A 25154-nucleotide genomic window follows, 5' to 3' on the forward strand; every position below is an offset into this window, starting at 1 on the left:
ATTAATGACTTAATTTGAATTATTATATCTGTTTAAATGGATTGGGGAATTGAGTCGGCTGGTCTTGTTTCACAATAGGCGCCATCACGACCGGGTTCGAGTTTAGGGTCGTGACAATACGTGATTCTTTATATTGATAAATAATGATATGGTCAAATAAGGGAGGATTGTACGTGTACGGTGGGATCGGGTTACGTGCCGCAATGAATTGTGTGTGTTGTACTCGTTGTTGTTATTGTTTATTTTTCGACATTTTTATATGAAGTTACGAGATTTGTTATTTTAGGTTCTTTGATTGTGAGGTTGAGTTCATTTTCATAAATTAACTGTCTTACTTTTATTCATGTTTTCTTTCCCTATTAGTATTATTTTACTGCGTACAGGTTATTGCAAGTGGCCTGCCTTAGCATCGTCATTACTTCGTCGAGGTTAGGCTCGGCATTTACAGAGTACATGGGGTCGGTTGCACTTATACTATACTCTGCACTTCTTGTGCAAATTTCGAAGTGGGTCCTAGCGGCATTCATTAGATTTGCTCGGATCCAGTTCTTGCAAAGACTTGAGGTACAACTGCACATTGTTCACAGTCCTGAAGTCCCCTTCTGCATCACTTTAGTTGTTTATTTCGATTCAGACAATTATGCTTTTATTCAAACTATTATTTGTAGCACTCTAGACGCTCATGTATTCGTGACTTCAGTTCTGGGATTGTATTTGGACATCGTCATTTATTAGTTTATCTATTTCGATTTATTCAGCTTATTGGTTTTCATTTGATTTGAATTGTTAAAAATGGTTAATAACTACATCTAACGTTGGCTTACCTAGCAAGTGATTGTTAGGCGCCATCATGATCCCAAGGGTGGGAATTCCGAGTCGTGACACCATGTGTTGGTGGCAATTACGATTTCTACAGTTTAGACGTACAATTAATAATTCGTGTCAAGTTTAGAGGTTTTCATGTATTCTGCCAATTTTGAAAGGAAGGAGGTAACATATCAACATAAATTGGAGCTTTCTTTTTTCTTCTTTTTAATAATCAAGAAAATATAACTGTATTGATAGCAGCCTAAGAGTAGTTCCTTACTAAGCCAGATATGAGTATGCACTTGAAAGATTTAGCGTGTCTTTGGGTAAGTTTATAAACTGGTTAATTTCAGCTTATAAATACTTATGGTTTGATCAAAATTTAATTATTCTATCCTTAATATTTTTAATATCTCAAGACACCTTCTCAAAAAAAAATCTTTAACTTCCTCTCATCCATATCTGCCGTTCTTCTTTTTCCTTATAAAGATACTTTTAGTTAATAATTTTTTGTGAAGACTTTAAGAGTATTTTGTTCGTTTCACATAAGAACAGTTTATCAATACTTTTTAATCAAATTCATAAAATGATTATTATCAATTTTATCACTTATATTCAGACACATAAACTGCTTATTTATAAAAATTAATTTCCGCACTTAAAGGTGTCCTACACTAAATACGTATCAGCTATTAATAATTAACCAACCTAAATAATCTCTTAACTATTAACGTTCATGCAATTGCAATGTAAAAGTATCAATGTCACGACCCCAAATCCCACCAAAGTTATGAAGGCGCCTAACACTACTTGATAAGAAAGACAACATTCAATAAGAAAGAACAAACTTAGATAACAAAAATAAATATTTACTCAACAGCTGGATAATCATTAATAACGAAAATCAATAGCGATAATACAACTAAAACCATACCACGATCTGGTGTCAATGAGCACATGAGCATTATAGAATTTAAATACAAAGTCTAATCCCAAAATACAGAACTGTCTGAAAGATAGAACAATAATAATATAAATAAAGCAGAAGGGGACTTCAAGGCCTGCGAACGGAATCAGCAACTAATTCGAATCTCCAAGAAACTAATACGGGTGCCTCCAGCTAACAATTTCCTCTCTTGGTAGAACCTGAATCTGGACATGAAGTGTTGAGTATAGTATGAGTACAATAGACATCATGTACTCAATAAGTAACAAACCTATCCTTGAGCTGAAAGCAGTGACAAGCTTAGCTAATTTCAAATATTCAATACCAATAACTGATAACAACAATGATAGAATAATAACGGTAAAGAAAAGTTGTTCAAGCAATATTAAATTCAACCTTTTCACAAATAGTAAGAAAATAACCGTACTTTTCAAGAATAGCAGTTAAGGCATAAATTTCTTTACATAAGACATTTAAACATGGTTTTATCAATTTAACAGTGATTCCCAGTCCAACACATTAAATAAGGGCATCTAGTTCTAATAAGCATGAGGGAAGAATCACAACTCGATACTTGTATGACAAGTAAACTTGCAAGAATCAACAATATTTCAGTCAAATCATCAAGTATATCAATCTCAGAACATGTAGTACCTAGAACTATTGCCTTTTCAGTCCATCACACATAATCAACACTCAACACTATACAGGTGCTTGACACAAGTCCCTCATTCAAGCACATATATGACCTTGTGCATGCACCTAAGGTTAATACCTGACCCTGGAGGGGTGTGTCCTTTGCCCAAGCATTGATCAGCTCTAAATCAACGATCGATATCACTTAGACCAATAGGAATCCTGGTGCACGCATCTCCTCACGATCAATATCACTTAGTCCAATGCAGGGCTTGGCGTACACATCACCTCAAAATCAATATCAAATCGGCTATATGGCCCAAGCTCAGTCATCAGCCGCTCAAGTCTCAATTATTCACATCTTACAATACTCAGCTCAACAATAATACACATATAAGGACATCAATAGCATGTGAGGTAATATATAAAGAATACATAGAGACAATGATATAGTGCGTGGATGTAGCATTGTGACTTAGAGTATGTCTACATTATGGAAAATAGTTAATTATAGCATGAATAACCCTATCATGTCTCAAACTAATAAAACATAACCTAGATATAAATTCTAATGTGAATAATAGCTCAAATAACATACAAGTAGAGAAAATACGGATATACGAGGTATGATAGCAAAACAAGGGACATAATAGCCTAAGATCTACCCCAATTATGAATCATGTCGGTGCACACACATACGCCCATCACCTAAGCACGTGTGCCACCCCCAAAATATCTCAAATATCATAGCCAATGGGAAAATTATCCTCAAACAAAGTTTAGACATGTTACTTACTTCAAAGTGCATGAATCAATACTCCAAAAAGCCCTTTCCACGCGAATCAGCCTATAAACGACTCGAATCTAGTCAAAATAACTCAATAATATCAAACATGGCTATAGAAATTGGTTTCAGGTAATAAAGATCCAATCTTTATCACATTACAAAAATTCAACCAAAAAGAAAACTCAGGTCTGCACCCCGGAATCCGGCAAAAGTCATAAATTCCTATTACGCATTCCAACACGGGTCCAAATATACAAGTTTCATCTAAATCCGACTCCGATTTGGGGTTCAAATCTCAAATTATCATTCTCTAAAACTTCTCACAAAAACCTCAATTTTCTCCATTAAATTTCATCAACAAAAGCAAAAATCACTGATAAAATCATGAATAATAATCAAATCAGAGTCAAGAACCTTCATCTAATCCATGTGGGTGAAAATCGCTTCAAAAATTGCCTCAATCCGAGCTCTCAATCTTAAAATATGACAAAATAAGCTAAACCCTCGATTAAATAAGTTCTGCCCACCGATCCTAACTTTTGTGGCCTAACTGTCACTTTTGCAATACTGCATCTGCAGCAAAATCCCCGCAGATGCGGAAACCACTTAAGACTCTAACTCTTCGCCTCTGCAGGCAAAATTCTGCCTCTACGGAGCCGTTTCTGTGGGCATACAAGCATACTTGTGCGTGCGCACCTGCGCCCGAAACTCCGCACCTGCAGAAACTGCTGCCTTCCCTCATCCTTCGCGTATGGGACCTCCTATCTGCATCAGCAGAGTTGCACCTACGAACAAAACCTCGTAGGTGCAAACCTGATTTGCCAAATAGCTCCAAAATGTTCCAAAACACACTCGAGCCCCTCGGGACCCCATCCAATCAATCCAAAAAAAATGCTAACACCTTCCCCAAACCTATCCAAATGATCAAAACACTGAAATTAATGATAGATTAGAGGAATATAACCAAAAATAAGTCAAGAATCATTACCCAATTATTTCCTCTGAAAAACTCTTGAATTTTCGCCTCAATCGAAGCTCTCTAGATCCCAAAATGAAAATGGGATAAAAACCCTCGATTTTGAAATTTTTAAAAGTCTTCCCAGGTCTTTTCTTCATCGTGAACGCGGAAGCTTCCTCGCGTTCGCGAAGTAGAAAAACTCTACTATCCAAAATCCTCTTACCCGAACGCGAGGACCCTCTCATGAACACGAAACTTTACTTGCCAAATGTCACGCCCCAACCTCGGGAGGCGCGACCGACGCTCAATCGAGTAAACCCAACTAAGCAAGCCTTATCAAACACTTCCTACCCAACTCGATACGAATAAGGAAACCGTACTTTCATTCATTTTCTTAGACAAGGAAAGATAGTGCATTCTACAAAGTTAGTTCATTTTAAATCACAATATTAACTAGTAATTAAGTTCCCAAGATTACATACAATTACACTTTAGCAAAACGAGAATTTGAATTACATCATAGTTCGTAGACCCATCCAACGCCCGTACATAACCCACATATATATCTACGGAGCCTCTAAGGATACCCAAGACAGCGATAACAATGCCGGCGACAAGGCCCCAGCTATACCTCAAAAGAGACATCTCTAACAAAAGGCATGTCACAAAACCCCTTGAAGGAGGAAGGGGCTCACCAAGAGTTTGAGAAGAGGATTCTCCGCTACACACGATCGGCACTATCCGCTATGGAGCCACCTACATTCATTTAAAAAAGGTAGCGCCCCCAGCAAAAGGGACGTTAGTGCCATCGAATAGCACTAGTATGTATAACTAAACACCATCAAATTAGAAAGAACTTTTATACAAGAATAAGAAATTACAAGTATAACTCAAAACTTTAAATGATCACCATATTATCAAATAAAAGAATCATACAACTTTCACATCATTTTCCCATAGCTATTAGTTTGGGGCATTTCACACTATTCATTATTTGTTCACAATACCACCTCTATCTTGAGCGGAGTCTGATCTCGACACGATCGGCTAGGTTGCCTCATTTGAGACATATGCTTCAATCACAATCTCATTTTCCTTCTTTCCCGGAATTCATTCACAATACCTTTCCAATACCACCGCTATCTTGAGCGGAGTTCGATCTCGACCCGATCAGCTAGGTCGCCTCATCAAGGCATTGTTCCCTTCTCATAAATCAATATTTCTCATATATCATTTCATAGGCACTTGGGGCCATGACTTATCAAATCATTCTTGGCACTAGGCCGCATTTTACATCGTTCCCAATTTTCAATATTAGCTTTGCTAGTTAGGAAAGTAGGTGCACAGAAGAGCAATTTAAATTGTAAACATAGATAAGATTTCACGTAGATAGCACAATATATTCAGCTGCATTCTCAATTTAAGGTCTAAACATTTCCAATACATAATTCATACCTTTGCCCCTTTCAAGCTGCCAAGATAGCATGTTGATTATGTTGGGACACATTTTCACACACATAGGGTTACAACACCAACTCATGTAAAACAATAATCAATGCAACAATTCAACTTTAATCTTTCCATGCCCACACAAACACCGATAAAGCTCAATTTCTAAAAGACGGAGTTTTAGCCATACATACCTCAATAAATCTTTCCTTATTTCTTACAAAATTTTGGAACTTTTAGCACTTCGATCTGTTGTGTAAGAATTACAAATTAAATCGAGAATTAGAGACGAGATTGAGATTCTAGCTTGTTTTGAGCATACTATCAAACACTAAAGGTGCATTGTGATCTTAGGCCCTTTTGAGAGAAATTTCTATCATTTTATACCCCAATTGCTTTCCTTTTTAGTTCACTACCTCCCAATATTCTATGGTGTGATATGCATGCAATAAATTCATTCTTATACCCATGAATTACTTCACTTGTGATCCCTTATTGCTAAGCATAGGAATAAGAGCTAAGGTAATGAATTCTTACCTCTTGGGATGAAGATTTAGGTGCCCTCACTTGATTATCTTCAAAGATTTGGCAAGGTTTCATGGAGTGATGGGAAGCACTTCCCTCTCTAAGACCCTCTCTATCTCTCTCTAAAAGCATCAGGAAATATGCTCAAAATGAGCTATAATACCGAATATATCGATAAGGGGTCAGGTTTAAAATTTAGAAAATTGGAGCCCCGAGTCAGGTCTGCGATCACATTTGCGATTTCAAAGTGGAAATGCGGCCCGCAGAATGGACAGCAAAAGTGCTCCCAAAATTTGAACACACTGCCTGGGTATGCGGCAGAAATGCGGTCTGCATACCCGTTCTGCGGTCGCATAATGCACCGCAGAACTGCCCCTCACAAAATCCCAAGGGAAATGTGCGATGACTATGCGGTCCGCATATCGGTTATGCGATCGCATACTTGACCGCATACTTGACCTCAAATTTTACCAACACACTAACTCACTTTGCGGCGATTATGTGGTTCGCATACCTGATATGCGACCGCATTCTTGACCGCATAATCACATTTTCTGGAAAAAATTATTTCTTGACTTTTTATATCATAGATCAGTCCAAAAATGTTCGAACCGCGGCGAGCTCAAAGACTTTTACGCATCTCTAACACATGATCCTAACTTGGCACCACGAGATTCGGGGTTCTGAGTATGAAATTCACGGGGCCTTACACCAGACCTTTCACGAACACGTGTAGCACTACGCGATCGCCTAGGCTAAAAGCATGGAGCCTCATCTGACTGTTTGTTTACGCGAACGCGAAGCCTCTATCGCGAACGCATAGACTCAATACTTCGCAGCTTCACGAACGCGGTAACCATATCGCGACCTTGAAGGCAAAAATCCCAGTGATCTGCAACTCCTCTCCGCGAACACTGGAAAACCTTCACAAACGCGTAGAAGGAAACCAGATGCACCAGATAATAAAACTTCAGCCATCCTCCAAAATCAATTTCTTATCCGTTAACCATTTGAAACTCACCCGAGGCTCCCGAGACCTCAACCAAAACTACCAACAAGTCCTAAAACATCATACGAACTTAGTCAAGCATTCAAATCACATCAAACAACGCTAAAAACATGAATCGCACCCCAATTCAAACTTAATGGACTTTAAAACTTCAAACTTTTGCAATCGATGCCTAAACCTATCAAAACATGTCCGATTAGCCCCAAATTTTGCACATAAGTCACATTTGACATTACGGACCTACTCCAACTTCCAAAATCGGAATCCGATCCCGATATCAAAAATTCCACTCCTGGTAAAACTTCCCAAAAATCTAACTTTCGCCATTTCAAGCCTAATTCAACTACGAACCTCAAATTCACAATCCGGATGCACTCCTAAGTCTAAAACCACCCAACAGAGATAACAGAATAGACGAAACTCCATTCCAGAGTCGTCTTCACACAATTCTAACTATGGTCAAATTCCTAGAACTTAAGCTTCCATTTTAGGGACTAAGTGTCCCAATTCACTCTGAAACCAAAAATAAATCCTCCCGGCAAGTCACATAAGAATAAAATGATATAAGGGAAGTAGTAAATAGGGGATCGGGGCTAATACTCTTAAAACGATCGGGTAGGTCGTTACATCATCCCCCTCTTAAAATAACCATTCATCCTCGAACGAGCATAGAGACATACCTGAAGTGGTGAAAAGATGAGGATAATGGTTGCGCATATCATGCTTGGTCTCCCAAGTCGCCTCCTCGACCGGCTAACCCCTCCACCGAACCTTCACTGAAGCAATGTTCTTTGACCTCAACTTTCGAACCTGCCTATCCAAAATAGCCACCGGCTCCTCAATATAGGACAATTCCTTGTCCAGTTGGACTGAGCTGAAATCTAACACATGAGACGGATCGCCATAATACTTCCGGAGCATAGAAACGTGGAACATTAGATGAACTCCTACTAGGCTGGGAGGCAAGGCAAGCTCATAAGCAACCTCCCCAACTCGCTGCAACACCTCGAACGGGCCAATAAACCTTGGGCTCGGCTTGCCCTTCTTCCCAAACCTCATAACACCCTTCATGGGTGACACCTAGAGCAGGGAATGCAACATCGCGAACCTTCCGGTCTGTATAACTCTTTTGTCTGGACTAGGCTATATGAAGTCGGTCCTGAATCACCTTAACCTTCTCCAAAGCATCCTGAACCAAGTCTGTACCCAATAGCCTAGCCTCGCCCAGCTCAAACCAACCCACTGGAGACCGACATCGTCTACCATACAAAGCCTCATATGGGGCCATCTGAATGCTCAACTAATAACTATTTTTGTAGGCAAACTCCGCTAGTGGCAAGAACTGATCCCAAGAACCCCCCAAACTCCATCACACATGCACGGAGCATATCATCTAGTATCTGAATAGTGCATTCGGACTGCCCATCCATCTGAGGGTGAAATGTTGTGTTCAACTCAACCCAAGTACCTAACTCATGTTATACGGCCCTCTAGAACCGCAATGTAAACTACGTACCCTGGTTAGAGATGATAGATACTGGCACGCCATAAAGTCTGACAATCTCACGGATATATACTCGAGCTAGCTGCTCGGAAGAATAAGTAGTCATCATTGGAATAAAATGGGCTAACTTGGTCAACCTATCCGCAATCACCCAAACTGCATCAAACTTCCTCTGAGTCCATGGGAGTCTAACAACAAAATCCATAGTGATCTGCTCCCATTTCCACTCTGGAATCTCTAGCTTCTGAAGTAATCCGCTTGGCCGTTGATGCTCATACCTCACCTGCTGGCAACTTAGGCACCCAGCTATATACTCTACTATGTCCTTCTTCATTCTCCTCTACTAATAATGCTACCTCAAGTCCTGATACATCATCGTGGCTCCCGGGTGGATGGATTACCGCGAACTGTGAGCCTCCTAGAGAATCAACTCATGCATACCATCTGCATTGGGCACACATAGCCTGCCCTGCATCCTCGATGCACTATCATCCCCAATAGTAACCTCCTTAGCATCACTGTACTGAACCATGTTCTTAAGGACAAATAGATGAGGGTCATCATACTGATGCCCCCTGATACGATCATAAAGAGAAGACTGAGAAACCACACAAGCCAAAACTCGACTCGGCTTAGAAATATCCAATTTAACAAACTGGTGAGCCAAGGCCTGAACATCCAATGTGTTAATTTGTATGAGTCCACCAAACAGTAGAGTACATGGTCTTCAATGAGGTTATACTGAGAATGCTAATAAAGCTGTAAGTAACTGAGACACGGGATTTTTATGTGGAAAAAGCCCAACTCAAAAGGACAAAAACTACGACCTACACCTGTAGGCTTCCAACTTCACTAACTTGTAAACATCTATTACAAGCCACTTTGTAATGACTCCATTACAAAAAATTCAACTCAACTAACTTGTGGTACTCTCACCACAAGCTACTTTGTCACTCTCTAGTTACAAAGACTTTAACTAACTTGTGATACTCTCATCACAAGCCACTTTGTTACTCTCTAGTTAAAAGACTTTAACTTATGACTAAACCTAGTCTTAACATAAACTTAGAGAGTTTATGAATTTTACAAGAGGGTTCCTAATCAACACTTTTGGATAAGCAATTTAGGAGATACAATAAGAACAATCACAAAGTTACAATTTAACTAGGGACAACAAAATACTAACTTTAGAAACTGATCCTTAGTAGCGTTTAACTTTGTTCTTCAAGCTCGTGAGAATTAATTTCTCTATTTTGCAAAAGGCTTAAATGAGAAACAGAAGTGTTCAAGTGATGTTTTGATATAAACTCATTGTTGATACACCTTAATGACATCACTTGAAATGATGTAAGCACTTTAGTTGGTCAAGGAATAAGTGGGCACTGGAAACAGTCCAGTGCAGGTAGAAATAGTGTAGGCAGTCACGTCGCTTCCAGCTGTGTCCCATTGACTTCGTACTGCTATGAGGGAACAACAAGGGTATCAGTTCTTTGTTTGGTTCTCTATCCCCTGAAGCTATAGCAGTTCACATTGAGCTGGAATCCATTAACTTCCAGTGTAGCCCAATTGTGTCAGGTTCCCTATCTGGTTCTTGACAAAGTTTGTTAGATTATCAAAACATAAGTCAAAGACATTGAAAACCTATCATTTTCCCCTTTTTTGATGTTGAAAAACTTAAACAGATAACGTGTATTTAGAGCAAGAAGAACCAGATAAAGTAACAGGAACTCATAAGTGTTCCCCCTGACTTTATGCCTTCCCTTCCTTTTGAAACATATTTCTTTTTTATCATATATTCCCACTTTTGGCATCATTAAAAAGACACAAGCAGATAAACAGCAGAAAGAAGTCTAGCTGAGCTAACTCATGCCACATATGTGCACACAACATGATAGAGAAGAGAATCATAAAATACAAGTAATGAGACAATAAAAGAGGATAGATTTGATATAGATAGAAAATTTTATATGCCTTTGCTTAAAAAGCAAAGGCAACATTGGGCTGTTAAGATGGGAGCAGTACTGTTTAATCCCAACCACATCAAAAAAAGAAAATAAAATATCTGCCAAACAAATTAAAAAAACTTAAAAGGACATTTCCATAAACTGGTCAGTGAAGGGGTACTTAGGGGGCACTAGGAGTAGAGGGCTGGGAGGCTGCAGCATGTGTTTGGAGAACGAGGTCTATTCGGGCATTGGCCGACAATTGCTCATTGAGCAATTCTGCTTTCAGGTTCTCTACTTGCGCCTTGAGATCATCATTCTCTTTTGTCAAATGAGCTACTTCATCATTTGACGCTGGAACCCCTTGGGCTTGCTGACCTTCCAGTATAGCATTCCTAGCCTTCAACCGACGAATCTCCTCAATTGCACTATTTTGAGCATTAATGAGCTGTGAGACGGTCGAAGTACTTCCTACCCCCCATTCTTTTCTATGCACTCTCATTCTTCCAACATTGTCTATGAGAAAGTCGTCTTCTTAGTCCCTACCTTGCCTTGCCCCAGTGGTACCTAGAAGAACTTAAACACTCGCGTAAGCAAAAACCCGTAGGGAAGGCCATGATTACCATCTTTGAAGGTGGCTACCTTTTGCATGTGTTCAATCATAATAGCAGGCAGGCTTACAGGAGTAAAGCTATCTAGTTGATCCATCAAGAACATGTCAGACTTGGAAGTCACATACCTCCTCTCAGCTCGAGGCAATAGAACTTTGTTCACCAATTCGAAAAGTAGCTGATAGACAGGAAGTAACACCTTTTTGTGGATCTAGTCCCCCTTTTGGTTTGAATTGTCCTTTACCACGGCATTTCAGAAATTAAACTGACACACATCCTTAACACTGGCCACACCAACTGTAGGAACCTTAAGAATCTCTCCAAGAAACTTTACATCGAACACGATATCTACTCCATTCACCAAAGCATAAATGTGGTTGGTCTCAATGGGAAAGAGGCTAGCAAAGAAGCTTTGTACCTCATCCTCATACACCTTAGGTGCATCTATTTGGAACAGATACGCCCAACGTTGAAACTCAACCATTTCAAGAAATTGACGCACACCAGCCATCTCAGAGATTGCTGGGTCAAAAGTACAAACCAGTAGAACCTTTTGATGCCTTAGGCATTCTAAAATGGAACCGCCTTCACTCCTCAGTCTCTTCACAGAACCAGGTTCGTGAACAGTTTCAAACTTGTCTTTGCTGGACTTCCCACCACTTGATTTCTCTTTTCCCTTAGACTTGATTAACACATCCTCATCAAACATTAAGGACTCACTCACAACATCCTTCAACTTGGAACTAGGGGTTGAAACTCTTTCTACTGAAGCATGCTGCTTCTTCTTTTGGGACCGTCTCACCAAAGAACAAGGTTCCTCTGGTATTTCCTCTTCCACTTCTACCACAGGGACTTCTTTAACACATACGGGCATATTATCTTTCACCAACCTCCTACTTTACTTCTTACTACTTTTTCTACTCTTTTGAAGGACACAGTCATAGGCCACCTTAGCTTGCAACCTGGTAGTAGGTCGCTTGGTGGAAGACTCAGGAGTGGACACCACCCTTTGCTTGACTATGAACGCATCAAGAGCCAAACTATCTAAATCCTCCTCATCACTGGAAATCATCTCAGGTGCCTATATGTCCAAAGGCACAACAGCAAATGCAAGAGCAGAACTGTCCTAGGAATAAGAACCCTGACCTGGGTCTTCCGGAGAGGTATCAGGTTCCTCATATGAGGGCCTAGTAGTTTCTGCTAGTGTAGTGCCTTCAATAGTTACAATGGCCCCTTCGTCCCCCATACCCTGTACCTCATTTCTCTAAGAGATGATCTCATGCAGTACACTATCAGCAGATACCACAAAGATTGTTAGAGAATTTTCTTCCTCAATCGGCACTACTACCACCACGGAATCTGTAGCAACAATGGCAGAACCCTCTGTGACCTCAGGGTTTTGACCTTGTTATCCACTTGTTCTTTGATTAGTGGGAACCTCAGAAGATGGAGAGAACAGATCAACAATTTTAGGGGTTTTTCAAATGGAGAAACATGAGGAATCTGGGTGAGGTGTGATTTTAGCGGGAAGGGTAAGAGTGGTTAAAGAAGGCTCAATAGGGGCGGAGGACTCCATAGGTTTTTCAATAATAGGTATGACTGAGGCAGGGAGGTCAGAGTTTGTATCAGCCATTGGAAAGATGGAGTAGAGGTGTTGTGGGAAGTTCTAATGGAGGAGTTATGGTTTGTGGAGAATAAAGGAGGTTTTTATTAAGAATGGATAATTATGAAGAGAGAGATAGGGACCAGTTCTGAAATGGCGGTTGGCCGTGGAGAAGTGCAACGTTTTAGAGGGAGATAGAATGATTTGAAGTGAGGAGACGTGACAGCAGAGTCTGAAAAGATGGATGACATGGCAGTTGTGTTTTTTACCTTTTTAAGACGTGTTTTAAAGAATGCACAGAACTACTAACCTTTGGTACAAGAACCAGATTCTTGACCTATTATTTGAAAGTATCAATACTCTTTTATCATCCATGCACTGCATCTACAACTTCTATACTCATCATGCATGTTTACCTGCACTGGTATAGAAGTGAGTTAGACATGGCCAGAAAACACTTTTAGCCAGTTTTTTCTTGAAGGTGATTTTTCATAGCCAAAATAAATATGAGGAATTAGGTTCTCAATTGGGCTTTAAAAGCCCAAACTTCACTCTACTTCTTTCAAAATGTTCCTTACTTAATTCCTTGGTGAAGATATCTGCAATTTGGTCTTCTGTGCTGCAGAACTTCATACATATCAACCCTTTCTCCACATTATCCGTCAGAAAGTGATGCCTCACATCAATGTGCTTGGTCCTTTTGTGTTGAACTGGATTCTTGGCCATGTTGAGTGCACTGGTATTATCACATAAAAGGGGCACACTCTCAGTGAGTACCCCAAAGTCCTCCAGTTGCTGCTTAATCCATAAATGTTGAGCACAGCAGGATGCTACGGCTACATATTCTGCTTCAACTGTTGAAAGAGCCACTGAGTTTTGCTTCCTTGTGCCCCAAGATATGAGACATGAACCTAGGAAGTGAGCCATTCCAGAAGTGATTTTCCTATCCACAAGATAACCTACATAGTCTGCATCAGCATATCCAATAAGATTAAAACTGTCACTGGAGGGATAATAAAGAACCAGGTCCTGTGTTCCTTTAAGATATCTTAGAATTCTTTTGGAAGCCTTCAAATGAGATTCCTTGGGATTTGATTGAAACTTTGCGCATAGCCCCATACTGAAGACAATATCAGGTCTACTGGCAGTGAGATAGAGAAGAGACCCAATAATGTCTCTATACATGGTTTGATTCACAGGAGGCCAAGTTTCATCCATGTCCAGTCGAGTGGCTGTAGCAATGGGAGTGTCTATCACCTTTGATGCTTCCATGTCAAACCTCTTCAAGAGCTCCCTGATGTATTTTTGCTGACAAATGAATGTACCCTTTGTTGACTATTTTACTTGAATACCCAAGAAGAAATTTAGTTCCCCCATCATACTCATTTCAAACTCACTTCCAATGAGTTTTGCAAATTATTCACACAGAGAATCAGTTATTGCCCCAAAAATGATATCATCAACATAGACCTGAACAATGAGCAGGTTCCTTCCCCATTTCTTTAGGAACAGGGTGTAGTCAATTTTCCCTCTTTTAAAGCCATTTTTCAAGAGGAACTTTGACAGCCTTTCATACCAAGCTCGAGGAGCCTGCTTCAACCCATATAATGCTTTGTCCAGTTTAAACACATATTCAGGGTGTTCATGACATTCAAACCCTGGAGGTTGCTTCACATAGACTTCTTCTTTAAGAAGTCCATTCAGAAATGCACTTTTGACATCCATTTGAAACATGGTGAATTCCATATGAGATGCAAAAATAATTAGAATTCTAATAGCTTCCATGCAAGCGACCGGAGAAAACGTTTCATCATAGTCAATCCCTTCCTCCTGATTGTAGCCTTGAACTACTAGCTTGGCCTTGTTCCTTGTGGTATTTCCATGTTCATCAAGCTTATTCCTGAATACCTACCTAGTTCTTACAATGGTTCGATCTGAGGGTCTGGGTACTAGGTGCCAGACATTATTCCTTCCAAACTGATGTAACTCATCTTGCATGGTTGTAATCCAATCTGCATCTTTCAAGGCTTCCTTGATATTCTTGGGTTCTATTTGGGAGAGAAGGCTGAAAAGGCAAGTGAATTTCTGGCTTTTGACCTGGTTTGTACTCCGGAATCTAGAGGGGTAATTATATTGTCAAGAGGATGTGAGCTTTTGTGCCTCCAGTTAGACGTCTGAGGTTCATTTATAAAGAATGTGGGTACATTTGACTGGTTCTCCTGTGTTCTTCTCTCAGGTGCTAGTGGAGTACCCTGAACTGCATCAACCACTCTTTCTTCAGCTTCAGTGGTTGTAATTGAATTACATGGTTCCATTGAAGATGAGACAGCATTGTCTTCACTCAGTTCATTTACTTGGCTCATCATATCTGCCTTTCTATTTGTCATGTCAATGACTTCACCAGGGACTAGTAAGGGTTCTCCATCTTGATCTTCTTCAGTACTCTTCTCACAAGATGGATAAGACTCATCAAAAATAACATGAACACTTTCCTCAACACGTTGAGTCCGCTTATTATATATTTTGTACGCTTTGCTTTGAGAATAATTGTGAGCACGTGATTTCTGCCCTATATGAATTATTCCAACAAATTCAAAACAAAATAATTTCTTTCAGTGTTTGCAATTTTGTTGGATTTTGTGGCATTTTCTGTTAATTATTTGCATTTGTCTGTACACGTTTATTTTATTTAATTCATGAAAATACAAAAATATCACACACTGCAATTAGGATTTAATTTGATATTTGTTAGATTAATTAGTAAATTAGTTTGTTTTATAAAATATGAAAATCACAAAAATAGTTCATTTTGCATTTTAACTTTTAAATTTTTTAATTTTGAATTGTATAGTTGTTCTTTAAATTTAGGATTTAATTAATTATTGTAAATACCATTATGAGTGATTAATCTAATTGGGTAGGTTAATTTAGTTTTAAAAAAATTATTAATCAATTTAGGTTTTATTTTAATTTTGAAAAGAAAAGAATTTGAAATTGAAAAAGAAAAAGAAAAGAAATAAAGGAAATCCGAATTTGGGCTGTTACAATTGGTTTCACCTAGGCCCAAGTGTTAAACACCCGGTACCCGACCAAAACCGGCCCAAACCCGCCCTTAACCCAGTCTCTTTCCCCACTAAAACCAAACGACCTCATTTTGAAGGCTCGACATATCTGGGTCGTCGATGTTGTTCAATCCAACGGACAGGGATTGAGGGTATGCTTAATATTTAAGTGTCGGAACCCTCAAACCTACCCCCCCCCCCATCTCCTTCATCAGACCCTCTTCATCCTCGTCGGAACCGCCGGCCGGAAATCGTCTCCGCCGGCGGCGGTGTTCCGATCGACCCCAAATTTACACCAAATGTTCCCCTCCACCACCCCATCCCAGATCTCCATTCAATTTCCTTCAAATATACCCAGAACCTTTCGAATCTCAGTTATAGGTGGAAACCCTAGCGCCGCCACAATTTCTCCGGTGGCGGCGCCACCTCTGTTCAACCCCAAATTAACACCCTAGGACCGTCCTCTCTCCCTCATCCCAAATCCTCACTCATATTTCTTCAAACATCTCTGGAACTCCTCGAATATCAAATCGAAGAGTCGAGCCATGAGAGCCTAAGGTCGGAATCATGCATGCACGCATTTTCATGAATTTTCTGGTTGTTTCAAGTCGGTTTTGACACAAAATAGTGACATTCGTTTGTTCCTCACCAAGAACAAATGTTTGCCACTATGTTGGGTCGAACCAGTGCCTCAGTTTTTTATTTCAAGTCTAGCTGGTAAGTCCTGTTCATCTTTGTTTTCAAAATCGTCTATGTGTTACTTCTGTTCCTTTCCTCTCTTTTAATTCGTTTTTTGATTTATTAATTGATTATCCTGTTAGAATTTTTGGTTTGGTCAGTGAACTTAATTAGTTAGCTAAATTATTTCCCCGTCTGTTTGTGATCTTTAATTAGTTGATTTGTTTGGTTGTCAAGTTTTCTGATTTTGTTTGGGTTTCGTCTTTGGGCTCTAAGGTCAGTCTCAGACCTCATGTTAAATGAATTCTATTTGGTTTGAATCTGAGCCCATATCTGTTGAGCTATTGGGTCAATATGACCCATTTGGTTCTCAAAGTAAAAACAAGGAACTTAAAGGGTAATTTAAGTAATTGGGGTAAGGAATCTTGTTCTAACTAACTAGGAAGCTTCTAGGAAGTTGAGGTTGGGGCTATTCAGAAATTCTAGATTGTACATTAAGGACCCTTAAGCTAAAACAAGAACAAAAAAAAGGGGTAAAGGGTAAATAAGTAGTTCTGGGGGCTGCCCTATTGGCTGGGCCTATAAGAAGTAGCATTCTTGCCTTTCAAGGCAAGATTTGAAGGGCTAAAAATCCTTAAAAATTCTAGACGGCTAAAACTTCAAAAAATACTGTTTCATTGAGTTTTTCTGCTAATTTCTGCAATTTTCCTGGTGATGCAACAAGTCCTGACTAGCTGACCTTAGAAATGAATTAAAATCAGCTTGGCTGAAGTTTTCCTGGTCCATTGTTTGGATTGAACTAGTTTCTGGTCATTCTGGGTTTGAAATTTGATTTTGGAGCTGCTGGTTGATTCTGTTGGTTGGTTTTTGCTGCTGACCCTTGCTCTTGTTACTGTTCTTTGCTGATCTTCTTACCCTTCTCTTATTTGTGCTCTCAGGTATTTCTTCATACCCTTTGCTAACAAATGAAGTGCCACAAGTTGGAACCAGACTGAATTTGTATACAGATTTGGATGTTCGAATTGGAATTTGAATAGAAGTCTTGTTTGAATGTTAAATTCTATTAGCTTCTGCTGTTTATATCTTTGTTTTCTTGTTATAATTCATGTGTTAAGTTGTCCAGCCGTGCTCAGGGGTTTGAATTTTCTTTAGTCATTTGGAAGGACGCTGAAATTTTGGCTATGTATGTATAGTTTGCTTGTTTTAACTGTAACCAATTGATGTTTCCATATAGTTTATGCCTTAGTTTAGTTTAAAAGGGGATTATTGTTGATTGCTGTATAAGTTTCTTATTCATGCCCCAACTCGTTTTTCTCCCCTCCTCAATGGTCGAAAAGATTATGAGAGATCACTGTTAGGTTTGGCTTCAGGGACTCGATCCTGAAGTCCTTGCTTGCAGCCAGCATTGCCAAAATATTTGGGCCTTTGGGCCTGAACATTATCGGAGTCTCTTAAGTCAAAAGAGTCTCCCTACGTTTAAACGGGCTCGTTGCTCAGAAGTTTGGGCCTGTTTAATTCAGGCCCTTCCGCTAATAAAATCGTTTAATAAAGCCTTGTTGATTGGAAGGGATTTTGTAGTACTTTAGTGTCTAATTAATTAGAGTCGTGAAAAGGGAATTTGAGGCAAGCCATAATTAGACACTTCGTAACAAATGGCCCTCATGTTGATTTCAGAATATAGATGTAAAATAACCAATGTTCGTAGTTTGCTTTAGGCCCGTTTAATATACCACCATGATTGTGTATACGTTCGCGTAACATAATTACGATTCTAAAAATAAATCAAGTATGCGTTCGCGCAACTTCGGCTAAACTTTCTCAATAATAATAAAAGCGTTATTAATTGTGGACACGTTCGCGTGACATGATTTTTGACGTGCCAACAAATGGGTACACGTACGCGTGACCCATTTCAAGATAATTTTCTTAACTTAAAAGCGGTAAAAGGTAAATGCGCATAGGTTCAAAAAATGAGTAATTAAACAATTTTAATATGCCAAGTATGATCAAAGCGACCGTGCTAGAACCATGGAACTCGGGAATGCCTAACACCTTCTCCCGGGTTAACAGAATTCCTTACCCGAATTTCTGTGTTCGCAGACCGTAAATAGAGTCAACCTTCCTTGATTCGGGATTTTAACCGGTAACTTGGGACACCATATAATTATCCCAAGTGGCGACTCTGATTTTTAATAAAAAACAATCCTGCTTCGATTGTCTTTTAATTGGAAAAACTCCCTTATATTTATACCTTTTACAGGGTCTAGTAAAAAAGGAGGTGTGACAGCTCTGGCGACTCTGCTGAGGATCGAACCCAGAATCTCTGGTTCAGGGTTCAAGAATTCAAGATTGTTAATATGATTTTGTTTGACTTTATTGTTAATATTACTGCATTCTGTGAATCTTTTGTGCTAAATGCTATTTGTTTACCGCTTTAATATTATTTGAATTGTATATATCTGTCTTCTTACGCCACCCATCTGAGTCTTTTGGAAATGGTGCATACGTTCGCGTAGCCCGTTTTTCTGTAGAAATTATACCAAATAGAACGAGGTTGGGCAAGCGACAAGGACGGGTAGACTTCAGTGCTCCCGGTACGTCGCCCCCTCCTCGGCCCCAGTTGTCCGCTCGGGTACCCCAAGTCTAGACCAAAACCCCAGGATTTAAACCTAGAAAAACACAGCCTCATGCCGGATCCCTAGTAGGAACGTTTGTTTGCATCATGTGCATTTGACTTAGGGGACTCAACACAGGGGTTAGGTCCGTCTTGGATAGGTGTACCCAAAATAACAGACCATCTTAATGCATCCTATGTGCTACATGTTGCATTTTTTCAAGGGTAAAAGCGTCATTTGGCGGACCAATAATAGTTGAGGGCAAATGAAAAAAGAAGAAAAAGAGGGGGAAGTGTGAAAATAATGCACGTAGGGTCTAGTTATGTTTTTTTGTTACATTTTTAAGAAAAAAGACAAAAAAATGAAAAATTCAAAAAAAGATTTTGCACTTTTTCATCATTTTTCAAAAATCAAAAATCAAAAAAAAGAGATAAAAAGAAAATCCAAAAAGATTTTGCATGTGTCGTCATTTTTCAAGAAAAGGCAAGAAAAAATGTAATTTCTATGAATTAGTGGTTTTTTTTATTATTCTTGCCCGTATCCAATTTGCCCGAACTACGCGAACTTAATTCTCGTCTCTCGGGGCGGGATACGTAGGCAACCCACATAGGCTCCGGTCTTCCTAGAAAATCTTAAGTTCTTAACTTTGCGGGGTCTTAGCCAAATTTTGCACTTCTAGCCACCTTTTGGCCAAATAAGTCATTTTGCAAAAATAGTCCCAATTATGTCTTGCATGTGTCTAATAGGGAGTGTTATTATCTCACATAGTGTTGGTTAAAGTTTTCTCATACATGTGTGGATTTATTTACCGAAGTTTGAGCATGGCAAACACCCAGTGACCATCCGGTCAGGATCGCTCAGTCAGGAGTTGCTTAAGGAGATTTGTTTTATTTTTATGTTTTGAGTCTATTCCTTATTTTATGTCGTCTTTTACTTTCTACTTTTGTACAGTAATGTCAAGTCTTTTTATTATTGTTATTTTCTGTTTTATATTTGAAAAAATGTGATGTAACTCAAAAATCCAAAAAAAAGAGATATTGCATTTTATATTTCGTTATAAATTTTCTTTAGAACGCTAATTCTAGAAATGAGAAAATTTTGAGGTTGTTTTTCCTTTAGGAAATTAATATCTAGGACATAAAATGAATTGTTTTTAAGTTTCCTTTAGTATATTAGGACCAAAATTCAAAAAAAATAAAGAGAATTTTCTTTTAGTACTTCTTTAAAAGTTTTCTTTAGGGTGTTAATTCCAAAATCCAAAAAGATTTTCTTTGAGGTAACTCTTTGGGAAATTAGTGAAAAATGAGGAAAAAAATTCTTTTATTTTCATTAGAACTTTAGGATATTGTACATAGAAAAAATACTTTATCTTTTGTTCATCATTAGATTTTTTTTTAAGGTAATCAAAATTGAAATCCAAAAGCATTTTGTTTTATCTTTTTGATTGCTCGTTTCGAAATATCGCGTCAGGATATCAAATGAAAAATTCAAAATATGTTTTTGTGGTTTATTGTTTAGTTTCCTCCTTAAAAAAAACGAATCAAAAAATATTTGTTTTCTCTTCTAAGGGTTTTCCTTAATAATTTCCCATGGAGTGTTTGTTTCTCAAAAAAAAAGCAAAAAAAAAAGCAAAATATGTGCTCGTTAAGCTTGAGTTTAGAATAGGTTATAGAACATTAAGTCTAGAAAATTTAAAAACAAAAAAAAAAAGAGATTTGTTTCTTTTATTTCCCTTTTCTCGTGAGAGTCATTAAGGTAGAAACAGGTTACGTCAGTTTGTTTCCTTTATTCCTGATAATCAAGAACTACGCTTGGTCTGATTCATGCGGGGTAATGATACGTAGGCAATATCCATAGGATTCGACCGTAACCAAATAAAAAAAGAGAAAGAAGATAGGAGGAAAAACAAGAGAGTAAAGAAAAGAAAAGAAAAGAGCGGAAAAACAAGAAAGAAAGGAGAGAAAATAAGAAATCAAGAGAGAGTGAAAACAAAGAGAGAACAAAGGCAAGAATGAAAAGAAGGAAACGAAAAAGAAAGAAAAGGGGAAGTTTGCTATTAAAAGAAAGAAAAGGCCGGGATGACGCATGCAACCGATCAAATACATAATAGAGACGGTTAACTGTTTAGGTGCATTCATGCCCAATGTGCGGTTACCAATCTGTTAAAGCCTAATCGCTAACAAGGTTGTTGTTTGATGTATTAAGTCCAGGCAGGTGGTTAGTTGACTGGCATTCTGGCAACTTACTCATACAACACCCGATCAAAAGACAGGCTGAATATGGCCAACCAGGAACCAGAAACAAGTATTGTTGACCCATCGAAAAAAGTGGAAGAAATGGATGTTAATGCGATGAGGGAAGAAATTAATAAGCTAAAGCAACATATGGCTGAAATGTACCAAGCCTGGGCCAAGGGGCATCCACCACCGGTTTATCCCGCCAACCCTACTTATATACCACCATCAGCCCAACCTCCGGAGCCTCCCACTGTGAACTCATCTCCAGCGTTTCCCCTCTACCAACAATGCCATGGCGCCACTTCCCATACTTCTCAAGCTCCACCACCCAAACAAGTCTCGTACCCTCCCCCACCAATTACACCTGTTTTTGTGGCACCTCCACCTGCTACATTACACCGATCTTCCAGTGAACCCCTATTCCAAACTCACGACAACCAGTACTATCCCCCTGAACCCACCTTCAAAGTTCCAGAACCATATCCTTACACCCCTCATCTTGATTTTCCGGCAGGGACCGAGAAACCACCCAAAAATCCCAAGCATGAAGAAATGATCAGAAAGGTCAAAAGCTTAGAACAGTCGTTCCGAGATATGAGGGGGTTGGGAGGTCAAGTAAGTGTGGCCTATAAGGATTTATGTCTGTTCCCAGATGTTCAGTTGCCAGCAGGGTTCAAAATGCCCAAGTTTGATTTGTACGATGGGCATGGCGACCCAGTAGCACACTTAAGAGGATTTTGTAGCAAAATGAGAGGAGCAGGTGGACGAGATGAATTGTTGATGGCATATTTCAGCCAAAGTTTAAGTGGATCGGCTTTAGAATGGTATACCAGACAAGATCACAACAGGTGGTACACATGGGACGATTTGGCCCAGCCTTTGCCTGTCATTTTCAGTACAACCTTGAAATTATCCCAGACCGCTTGTCATTAACAAAGCTTGAGAAGAAGCCCGGTGAGAGCTTCAGAAAATATGAATTCCATTGGAGAGAGCAAGCAGCGAGGGTTGACCCTCCGATGAAAGAAAGCGAGATGGCTGATTATTTCTTGCAGGCTTTGGAACCCACTTATTTTGGTCACTTGGTGTCAGCAGTAGGTAAGTCCTTTAATGAAGTCATAAAAATGGGAGGCATGGTTGAAGAGGGACTCAAGTCCAACAAGATCATGAGTTATTCAGCGATCAAAACGACCACTCAGGCCATTCAAAACGGTACTGGGGGTGTGCTCGGGAAGAAGAAGAAGAAGGAGGATGTTGCGACAATTGAGTCAGGAGCTTGGGTTGGATCTATGAACCTTCCCCGTTACTACAACCAGCCGCGACCTTATCCCCAAACTTACCCCCACACTCCATATAACCCACCACAACACTATTACCCACCTCCATATCCCCATTTTTTGTCCATCACGCACAAACTTATAGCCAACCTCCCGCTCACTCACAATGACATGCGCCAACTCCACAAAATCCATACCAAGCTCCACAAAATAACTATCCACCCCCAAAAGCCTACAGAAATCCTCCTGGAACGGGTTTTCGACCCAACCAAGCCTTTAAGAATGAGAGGTTGCAGAAGCAAAAGACTTTCACTCCATTAGGAGAATCATATGCTAGTCTATTCCACAGACTGAGACAGTTGGGTATATTGAATCCGATCGAGGCTAAAGTGCTGAATCCCCCTCCCAGAAATCTTGACCGCTTGGTGAGTTGTGAGTATTGTTCAGGGGCCCCGGGACATGACACAGAGAAATGCTGGAAATTGAAAATAGCCATTTAAGAACTCATTGACACCAATCGGATTAAGGTCCAAGCTCCGGAGGCGCCCAATATCAATCAAAATCCCTTGCCAGCCCATCATGAAACAAATATGATTGAGATAGTGCATAAGGGAGGGAAGCCTAAGAAGCCTTCGCAAACCGTCATGATGATTCGGGCTAGTGAAGCCAGGCCATTTGAAAAGTCACCAAGTGAGAAGTCTGTGATCAAGTTGAATAAGGCAAATAATAAACCATCTGTAGAGGTCAAGAAGGGGTCCTCAAGTGACGTTGTAGGAAAACATCAAAGAGCAAAAGTGGTTGTGCCAGGAGTGACGAATAAGCCTGTGGTAATTGTGAAGGGCGCCCCCACAGATCCTGTTGTTATAAAACCGGTAACTCAATTACCGATAGTCAACAGCAAGGCAGTCCCATGGAATTATGAACGAGTGACCGTGACTTACAAAGGGAAAGAGGTTAAAGAAGAAGTGTGTGAGACTCATGGTTTAACTCGATCGGGGAGATGCTTTGCCCCCGAAAAGTTGAGAAAAGCTAAGACCTCAAAAGATAATCCAGTGTTTGTGAAGAAAGCGGTGACTGAGGAAGAAGCAAAAGAATTTCTGAGAAAGATGAAAGTGCAAGACTATTCCATTGTGGAGCAGTTAAGGAAGACACCAGCTCAGATCTCGCTCTTGTCATTATTGATCCATTCAGACGAACACCGTCGGGCTTTGATGAAAATCTTGAACGAAGACCACGTTCCTGACAAAATCTCAGTAAACCACTTGGAAAAGATAGCTAGCAAGATATTTGAGGTAAACAGAGTCACTTTTTCTGATGATGAGTTGCCCATGGAGGGTACCGAGCACAATAGAGCCCTCTATCTGACTGTGAAATGCGAAGATTCCGTGGTTACTCGAGTACTGGTTGACAATGGGTCTAGCGCGAACATTTGTCCTCTCTCCACACTGAACAAGCTGAAAGTGGAGGATGAAAGAATTCACAAGAACAGTATTTGCGTTTGGGGATTCGACGGTGGAGGGAAAGATTCAGTCGGGGACATAGTGCTTGAGCTCACAATAGGGCCAGTTGAATTTACTATGGAATTCTAGGTGCTCGATGTGGTTGTTTCCTATAATCTGCTATTGGTACGACCTTGGGTTCATGTTGCCAAAGCGGTCCCATCTACTCTACATCAAATTATCAAGTTTGAATGGGATCGACAGGAAATTGTCGTACACGGCGAGGATAATTTGTGTGCGCCCAATGATGCCATTGTTCCGCTCATAGAGGTTGAAGATGAAAAGGTGCCATTGGTTTATCAGGTTTTCGACACAGTATCGGTAGAGAAAATTCCAAAAGAGAAGTGCATTTCAACTCCAAAGGTAGCTACTGCATCAGTCATAGTAGCCGTTGAAATGTTGAAAAATGGTTTGGGTGCATCTCTGCAAGGTATTGCGCAACCAGTTTCTCTTCCAAAGAATCTGGATTCTTTTGGTCTAGGGTTCAATCCTACAGTTGCAGATGTGAGACGAGCCCGCAAAATGAAACAGAAAGCATGGGCATTTCCAAGGCCAATCTCGCGCCGATCCAGATCATTCGTCAGGCCGGGTATCAGAAAGCAATTGCTGTCAAAGGTTTTTGGATCACTGATTGGTGTTGATGGAGACTTGGAAAAGGGGTTCGAAAGGTTATTCGCCGAGGTTAATGTGGTTGAGGCTGGGGAAGGGTCCAGCAATGCAAATGTGCAATTCGTGGGACCACGTGCAAAAGTCAACAACTGGGAAGCTACTCCTCTTCCTATCCGGAGGGAGTCTTGGTAGTGGGTTTTGATTTTCTTTTAGTTGTCTGGATTATTGCAGGGTCTGTAATTCAGATATTATGTTCCGTCCAGTTGGATGTGTTAAAACCCTGTTATCTTTATATTCAATGAAATGCAATCATTCCTTTCCCTTCATTTCTTCTAATTTTATTTTTGTTTTCTTCTTTTGTACAGTTCTTTTTATGCTGATATCAATGACATGACATGCATG

The sequence above is a fragment of the Nicotiana tabacum genome, chromosome 1 (genome assembly GCF_000715075.1).
Source record: "Nicotiana tabacum cultivar K326 chromosome 1, ASM71507v2, whole genome shotgun sequence".
Taxonomy (NCBI): Eukaryota; Viridiplantae; Streptophyta; class Magnoliopsida; order Solanales; family Solanaceae; genus Nicotiana; species Nicotiana tabacum.